Raw genomic sequence first — 9,450 nt, 5'->3', positions numbered from 1 at the left:
AATGTGCACAAGAGGATTAGGAATGACAAGAGAGCATATCCACACTTTAAGGATTGCATTGGTGCACTTGATGGAACCCATATTCGTGTGTTTTTATCACCTGAAGAACAAGTGAGATATATTGGTAAGACTGGAATTGCAACTCAAAATGTGCTTGCCGTTTGTGATTTTGATATGCGCTTCACCTATGTGGCTGCGGGTCAACCGGGTTCTTTGCATGACACTAGTGTACTGTACCATGCATTAGAAGCAAATGTAGATGTCTTCCCACATCCTCCTCAAGGTAAAAATTTTTCCTTATATTTTTTTTCATATTTGTATGCACAAACTTATCTTGTTTTACATATGTGTAGGCAAGTACTATGTTGTAGATGCGGGCTATCCTAATCGTCCGGGGTATCTGGCTCCATATAAGGGTGAAAGGTACCACCTACCCGAGTGGCATCGAGGTATGGAACCAAATACTCCAAAAGAGAAGTTCAACCGTATACACTCATATGTTCGTAATGTTATTGAGCGCTCATTTGGAGTATTAAAAATGAAATGGCAAATCCTTTACAAGATGCCCGGTTATTCAATGATCACACAAAAGAAAATTATTGCTACTACCATGGTCCTACACAATTTCATACGTGAACATGCTACTGTTGATGTGGACTTTGCTAATTTTGATAGAGATCCTACCTACATGCTTACTATTCTGGAAAGATACAACAAGTATGCCGTGTCTCAACATGCCTCCGATGGATCAACTTCGGAACCAAGCTTTGTGACTATGGACACGTTTCGTGATAGTATGGCTACATCCATCGCTCTAGCATAGAATTAGTGCAATAGTTATTGTAACGACCTTATTTTGGAACTATGAACATATTTTGAAATTTTGAAATTTTGGAACATGTAATTTTGAACTTCACTGCATGTACTTTTATTTCATATTTGTGATAAGTAGTTCAAGTCGAACCAGGGGTAAGAAAGGCAATCTACCCTCAAACTCCTCTATTCTGGAGCTGGAGACACCCTTCCAGCCAAACACCCTCATCAGACAGCTCCAACTCTACCCAGAGCTGGCTCCACCTGGAGTTCTGGAGTGGAGCATCTCTACCCAGAGTTGAAGTCATGCCAAACAGGACCTTAAATATCATTACAATTATTATGTGATAATTTGGAGATTGAGTGCTGAACTATCCCTAGCAAATAATTGAAAATTTCATCTATCTTTCGATGATGAGCTAGAATTGAATGTATTAACCTACATTTTAGACTCGAACGGTCCGTCGGTACATGGAACTAGCAAAAAAAAAACCCTAGCTTCCCAAAACACCAGGCCGTCGCCACTCTCCCTTGCAAAACACGCGTTGCCGCCCTCTCCTCCCAAAACGCTGCCGCGCGCGCTCTGGCCGCCATTGGCCTCCCGAATTCTTCCCCACGCGCCCTTGGCCTCCCGAAATCTTCCTCGCCTGCTCGCTCTTGTTCTTCCCCAAACCTTCCTCGCCCGCGCATCCACCCGCACGCCACTTCATTTGTCTTCTCAATCTCGCCCTCCCACCTGCTGTGCCTCCCATCTTGCCTCGCCGTCTCTACCACTCACCAGCAGGTCGCCCCCCAAATCCACTTCGCCGTCGCTGCCCGTCAACCAGCAGGTCTGCCCCCAATCCACCTCGCCGTCGCTGCCCCTCTGCAGCAAGTCTCCCCTAATCGACCTCCCCATCACTGCCTCTGACCAGCAGCAGCAGGTCGCCCCCAAATCCACCCCAATCCAAGTCACCGTCACAGCCTCTCACCACCACCAGCAGGTCGCCCCCAATCCACCTCGTCGTCGCTGCCCCTCACCAGAAGATTCACCCTCAATAATCCACCTTGCCGCAGACCAGATCTCCACCGCTGCGCCAGCTGTTCCCAAGATGATGACTCCGCTCCCAGGCAGCAGTTCCTCCCACGGTGGCAGTCAAGAGCAGCAGAGGCTCGGTCAGCTACTGCTTCCCCAACCCCATCCAAATCTGTACAACAGCCCGTTCCTCCGGTGCTCTCCCACAGCAGCCCCTCCTGTAGACTGAAGGTGACTCTAATAATTTCATTCTTGTAGTTGTTCACTTATTAGGACTAGCATAATTGAGACTCGAGATTTTAGTACATATTTTGAACTGGTGAGAGAAAAGAGGAGTTTGATTATATGCATTCATTAACCTGACTGAGTGTTTTGCACTGATGTTGGTTATGGATCTCATTTGCTCTAATTTTTAATTTTGTGTTTCAATAAGATACACTGGTCGACACTGCAGGAAATTCTAAAATGTTCTTGCTCTGATTTGGAATTGGTGTAACTGTCTATAATGTAATTGAGTGTACTTGCAAAACGACCTAAGAAGTAAGTCTTGTTTGCACAATAATGTGGCTGCTGTGTCTGCATTACTGATTACTTGCAAATTAGTGTCGCTTTTGTTTGCTAATATCTTCAGACTTTTTCAGGAGGAAAAATGTCAAGCGCGAGAAGAAACAATGAGGATTAATGAGTATGAACAGCAAAAGCTTGCAAACAATGCAAAAATCAAAGAAAGGCTGGACTCTCTTAAACTTCCTACTATGAACACCTTGGTGCTGCCTCGGCAACCTAACAAAAGAAGAAATGTTAGCCTATTCAGTCTAATCTTCATCCTATGAACACCATGATACAACATCATCTGCAGATTTCTAAACAACTAATTCACACTATTTTGACTTTCTTGTAGAAAACTCATCACATAAGTGATGCAGCAACTGAAGGTCACAATTTGCAACCAAGGGCACGAAGAAATAATAGTGAGGTTGCAGATGAGCATATTGCTCGTGATCCTAACCATGACACAATTGGAGATTTCTTATGTGACAATTGGAGATCTCTCAGCCCCTCCACCAATCGATCCTTGATCCGCCTCATATGGCCCTAGCAGCCAACAAGCTCCCGCCGCTTCTCCATTAGGTACTGAATTTATTTCCTTCTTCCTTGGTCTGGCACATTAAGCCTGTGCTCCATGTTTCTCATTCAGCTGAATAATCAATTTTTGCTCGATGTGTGATCTGAGTATTTTCTCCATTGATGGGGAGGGGACTGTGGTGTGTACTATTAAACTAACACTTGCTTGGCAACCTTACCGCAGTGTGCCTTTCCTATTCGACGTTTTGCGAGGCTGAGTATGGTTGATTAATTTAGAGTTCCATTTTCCTTCAAGTGAAGGAAACACAATCTTAGTGGTATCCATGATTTGCTTTGCATTACAGCTAACTGGAGATGTCAAATATGCCAGTTAATCTGCTGACATTTTTTGGCTTAAGAGTTTGATCTTTTACTCGTCCTTCCTCTCTTCTGTCTTTTAATTTTCAGCTTATAGAATGGACAACTGTTTACTAGTCTGTCATGTTCTGCAACTGCTGTTATATAGTCAACATGAGCCAAATATGCAGGAATTCTTGTGGTTTCAACAAAATCAGAAGACACGTTGCTTGCACCATTACAGTCCTACCACTGGATGTAGATCAGTAGTGCATTTTTTGTTGTGTGCGTGTCAGTGGGGTTACCGGTCCATGTTTGAATCAAAATTCAGACCATATATCTGAACTTCTACTAGGAATAGACACCCCTGAATATTTTGTAGAATATCGTGCTAGTATCTTTCTGTGTGCTACTTTTCTGGATCACTTATATTGACGATAACAAAAATTTTGCTTGTGGTTGCTGGTCCTGGGACAGGTTGTATTGAAACATGAGATTGATGTTCGACAATGCCTTAAAGTGATGTCTACATGTAGAAAACTGGCACGGTCTCCATTCTTGAAAGATGAAGCACATTTTTGTTTATTTTGGCGAAGGAAAGTATGGCAGGTCTTGTCTGCATCTTTACAGCATAATGACTCTCTCCTAACATCCTAGGACTTGGGAGTTTATCTTGTTAGTGTATAGTATAATGTTGGTTACATGTTTTCTTGCATCTCTCTTTCTCCTTTACTCTATGATAGAAACACTTTTATTGCTTGTTCCTTTTCAAGTGGTCCTTCAGGGTTTAGAATTTCACACTTAGTTGTTTTTGCATAAGCAGAACAGTAGCACTGAGCATAATGCAAATCATGTGTTTTGTAATCAGTTCAACTTATATAGTTATTATGTGTTGTACATGTGTGCTAATGACCTCATGACCTGATAGATGCTGAGAACCTTTGTTAGATGAAACCTTTGCTTTTAGAAACTAGAGTTTTTGCTATATGACTATACACTGCCTGCTATTGAATGTAAGCTACTGCAAATAATTACAGCATCTTATAACTCAATTTGATACAGATAAATTGTGATGTTTTCAGGTTCCTAACTAAAAGAGAAACAGCAAGAACATGAAGAGCTAGTGTCTTGGACATGACACATGTGCAATTACTGTTCTTGCGCTCAACCCTAGGCCTTGTGAGCAGGGGCAGACCTACGTTGAAGCTAGTGAGGGCACAGGCCCTCACTCAAATCCTAACGCCAGCGGAAGATCACAGATATTCACCATGCATGTTTATTTATTTTCTGTGATCCAATAGAGTATGCCCTCACTCAGAATTTAGTCCGAGTCTGCCCCTGCTTGTGAGAAGATGCAGATGTGTGTCGAAAGTGCTTGAGGCTGCTAGTGGAGGAAGGGATGCATGCTAGTCCTATCTAGTTATTTCTGCTGGAGCTACTGTGTCAACTTTTAGTGTATTCAAATGTATGGGTCAACAAGCATTCTGTATGTATTCATATAAAATTTGTTTCAAATTGTGATGATTGTTTGAATGGGCCTGGGCTATTGATAATTTTCAAAATAATATCAAGTGTAAAATGGCCTTGTCTCACGGGTAAAAAACCAATATTTATAACGTATTAGGAAACAAAATATATTGAAAGAACTCAAGTTTTGTACGCACTAGGAAACAAAATATATTGAAAGGAAGTACTTTAGGCTGATCGCTCTTGCTGAATGTTCTCGTGCGAAGTGGCTCCTCGCGCTCCTGCGATCAACAAGGGTGACAGGGAGCAGGACGGGCGAGATGGCAGGTGCGATGCACGCTTGGCGTTCGTGATAGAGGAGGTGAATGTCGCGTGAAGAAGAGGCGGTGACGGATCGATCAGGTCCTAGGGGCTGGATCGATCAGGTTTAGGTCCGATCCCTCGTGAAAGAAAGACCTGCCACATGGGCCAAATTACATATGTGTTGAGTTCAACTTGGACCATTTTAATGCTAATTTCAATTTAACCAAAAGAAAGACCTACATAGAAATTTATCTATTGCCACACCTAGAAGTATCGTTGCAATACCACCTTGTGTGTAGCAACGATTTTGGTGTTTGTTGCTATATCTAAGACTCATTTGCAACAATATAGTTTTGCGTTGCTATAACATAGACTCTTTTGCAACACACGATAGTACTAATAGCAAAACTTTATATTCGTTGCGACATGAATATCTATTTGCAACCATTACAACTAGCATTGCAATAACGTCGTCGTAATTACAACGCAAATATATTCGTTGCGATATATCCACCTTATTGCAACCAACAAAATTTATATTGCAACACCACACAATTGGTGGCAACATATCACCCTATCGCAACCAAAATCGACTATCGTTGCAATAACCCCTATGTATTGCAACGAAAATCAACTGTTGCTACAAAACCGTGGCATTAGGCACAAAACCTTGTAGTGAATCTAAACAACCCTGCAAGACTCACAAGGCACTGCTAGAATTAGTTCATTCGAACTTGAGCGAAATGAACGGTGTGTTGACTAAAGGTGGAAAAAGATACTTCATGATGTTGATAGATGATTCTATTAGATACCGCTATGTGTATTTGCTTAAAACAAAAGATGAGGGTATTCCACTTTTTCAATGTGATTAAGAAAGTCGAGCTTTTTGTCTCAAAATTTTGAGATGAAAGACATGTGAGTGGCTCATGTGATTTTAAACAATAAGCTACTAAGAGAAGGCAATGGTGGTGTTACATTACTGCAATCCCATTATGTGGAAAAGATATTGAGTCGCTTTGGTTACAGTGATTGCAAGCCTGCTCCCACACCTTACGATTCTAGTGTGATATTGCGAAAAAACCGAAGGATCGCAAGGGATCAAATGAGATATTCTCAAATCATTAGCTCGCTAATGTATTTAGCTAGTGCTACTAGACCTGACATCTTGTTTGTTGTAAGCAAACTCAGCAGATTTGTTTCAAATCCTGGAGATGATCATTGGCATGCTCTGGAGAGAGTAATGCGCTATCTAATAGGCACCGCGAGTTATGGAATTCACTATGCTGGGTATCCTAAGGTACTGGAAGGCTACAATGACTCAAACTAGATATCAGATGTTGATGAGATAAAAGCCACAAGTGTATATGTGTTCACACTTGGAGGTAGCGCTATTTCTTCGAAGTCTTGCAAGCAGACCATCTTAACGAGGTCAACAATGGAAGCAGAACTCACAGCACTGGATACCACCACAGTTGAGGCTGAATGGCTTCGTGATCTCTTGATGGATTTGCTGGTGGTTGAGAAACCGATACCAACTATCCTAATGAACTGTGATAATCAAACTGTAATTGTCAAAGTAAACAGTTCACGAGACAACATGAAGTCATAAAGGCATGTGAAAAGGTGGTTGAAGTGTGTTAGAAAAATGAGAAACTCTAGAGTAATAGCTTTGGACTATGTCCAGACTGCTAAAAATCTAGCATATCCGTTTACTAAAGGTGTTTCACGAAATGTGATTGACGAGGCATCAAGGGAGATAGGATTGAGACCCACATGAAAGTTATGTTATAGTGGTAACCTGTCCTATTTGATCGGAGATCCTATGAATTAGGATGGTGAAACAAACTATTGTCTAACTGAGAAGGAGAGTACTTTTGTACAAACCCATTTCGGTAGAGATGCATTCCCTCCTTTTTCTGCATGGCATGTTGGAGGTTAATATCTTAATGTGATCCAAGTGGCTTATTTTCAAGTAAAAATGTTTACCTGCAGAATTATATTTTGAGGAGCACACCTGTATGAGTTTGATTGCTAGTCACAATCTATGAGATTGGGTAATCCCTAGAGACTCATGAAAGGCCCAGAAGTATGACTTATATGCAGAGGGGATGCATTTTGCAGCCTAGTATTAGTAAAGGACATAATTGAAACTTATTCGCACAAAACATGCAATTGAAGTCATAGTCCATTGTTCAGCTGTGGACAAATGTAGCTTATGCTCTAGGTGGATGTTCAAATCTCCATCGAAAAGCCGATACATCAAACAACAGTGGAACTGAACGTGTGCCTTGGAATTTGGTGGGGATTGTTAGATTAAATGGGCCGGTGGCCTATTAATTCAATTAAATCCCAAGGCCCATTCACATGGTGGTAGTTATATTTTTAATAAAACTACCTTAGAAGTTGAGAGAGTCTCTAACCAACTTATAAGGTGGAGCCATACTGCACCTGTTGAGAAGTTGAGGAAGGGATAGCAGGATGCCACACGTGCGTGCGCTTGCTCACCTCGCCGAGCCGAGCCGAGCCGAGACACAATCCGACCGGCCGAACGTGATGTGTTGGTTGGGCTTGGTCTTGTTTTGCAGTTTTTAATCACGAGTTGATGACTAGTAACTGATGCAGTGTTTAGTGACTAGTAACTTACGTGATGACTAGTAATGGTTGCCCGTTGATGGCTTTGGTTACTATTAACTTACCGTTTGATGGCAGTTGAGCAATGGCAATTAACCTCTACGCTCAAGAGTCTCTGCTGCCTATAAGTAGAGGCGCTCCTTCTCTATCTTCCGCGCGCTACAACTACTAAGAGAGTTACGTGAAACCACTGCTGCGATGCGTTTTGCTTCTCCTTTCCGGCAACCTGTGTACACAGGGAACACACTGGAAGAGCAGGCCTCCGAAGCTGCATCCTTTGCCCGAGACTCTGTACCCGACGAGCAGAAGGGCGATCAAGTTTTTGGGGAGCACATCGCTGCACACCTCTACTTCCTCTAGGTTCATCTGCATGGCATTGCCTTTTGATTGACTACATCAAACAGGCTCGACTAACAATATCGGGTAACGGCGCATTCGGTTCCTCCGGAACTGACCTCGCCGTAGGGTACTTTCTTGTCTGGTTCATTATTTGTTTTATGTAGTATGAATCGCATGCTTTATGTTTATCGCTGTACACCCAAAAGATCATGCTCATGTATTTGCTATCATATATGTCATGACTTATTTAATATTGCGAATTAAAATTAACCGAAAAATACCTCTAATTCCAACAGTCGGCGCCCTACATGGTGGTGCTCTTCGTGCTCCCGTTACTCGCCTTCCTCTACCTCAACGTCATCTTCGTCGTAGCTGCGGCCGTGTCGGTGGCCGACAGGGAGCACCGTGGCGTGGGCGCGCTCCGGCAGGCGTGGCGGCTGATGACGCGGGTGTGGAGGAAGCAGGGCTGCGTGCTGGTCCTCGTCATCCACCTGGTGGCCATGGTGCCGTCCCCGCTCTACATGGTTGCTCTTGGGTACACGAAGAAGCATGGCGATGGGAATGGCTCTGCTCGTCGTGTACGCGCTGCTGTCAGGATTGGTGGAGCTCTTCTACTTCTCCGCGGCGACGGTGTACTACTACCAAGCCATGGAGAGCAAGGAGGTGGTGACGGCCCATGACTACGTCAAGATCCCGACCGGCGAAGCAACCGTGTGATTTATTGTCAAGCGGTAGGGAAATAAAGAAAAAATCTGCATGGTGATGTATACTTTTCCATGGGATCATATATGTAGTTTGATCTGTCTGACTAGAAATGAACAATGTACTTTTATGTTCTGTGGTGAGAATAGCTTGTATGCAAGACAATTATTATATGTAGGTTTTGTTGGGAAATGGATTTTTCCTTTTGGTCTGTATAGGTTAGACCTGTAAAAGTTCAGAACTAAATAAGTTTCTAGTCGTTAAGAATATAATGCTATATTAAAATATTTAAACTTGATCAGACCCCTTCTGGAAGGTTCTCTTATGAGTTAGATGATTCATGCATATCAATACTAACATTTCCGAGGGAAATTGTATGCGCAGAGGATTATTTTAGAAATACCAGGCTTGTGTACCAATCAAGCTACCGTTGGGCCAATTTGATATAGCACACGATGTTGTTTGGGTTGCCAATTCATATACATCAGTATTCTCTTGTCGCAACAGAACACTAGCGCATTTTCGCTGGACTTCTCCAAATGTTCACCAAGAACATGAGGACGTCATACCCATATGATAATCACAATTAGATTGTCGTGCTTCGGAAAAAACACTTTCGTCGTAGAAATTTCTCTGCCTGACTATGTCAACCAGAAAAATTTCAACCGGCAACAAGAAAGCTAGTGTCGTATCACTACAAGTAACGACCAAGTTAGCATATCTTGTGACTTTTCGTAATGCTACAGCATTACGCGTCA

At 42.6% G+C, this 9,450-nt stretch overlaps 1 long non-coding RNA gene and 1 pseudogene across 2 annotated transcripts; both read left to right on the top strand.

Annotated features, from left to right (window-relative positions):
• The first annotated feature begins 1,315 nt into the window (after positions 1–1,315).
• On the top strand, positions 1,316–4,815 carry LOC101776702. 2 transcript variants are annotated; one of them, XR_001163283.2, is made up of 5 exons: positions 1,316–2,059; positions 2,470–2,628; positions 2,730–2,959; positions 3,728–3,859; positions 4,333–4,815. It is a non-coding gene; the product is annotated as an uncharacterized LOC101776702 (long non-coding RNA). The 2 variants fall into 2 exon arrangements; XR_001163282.2 differs by having other exon boundaries at positions 1,317–2,059; positions 3,728–4,815.
• Positions 4,816–8,115: 3,300 nt separating this feature from the next.
• Positions 8,116–8,707, top strand: LOC101776305 (annotated as a pseudogene).
• The last annotated feature ends 743 nt before the right edge of the window (positions 8,708–9,450 follow it).

This window comes from Setaria italica, chromosome II (assembly GCF_000263155.2).
Source record: "Setaria italica strain Yugu1 chromosome II, Setaria_italica_v2.0, whole genome shotgun sequence".
NCBI classification, from domain to species: Eukaryota; Viridiplantae; Streptophyta; class Magnoliopsida; order Poales; family Poaceae; genus Setaria; species Setaria italica.
Note: the sequence above shows the minus strand (reverse complement) of the source record. Positions and strands in the feature narration are given on the sequence as shown.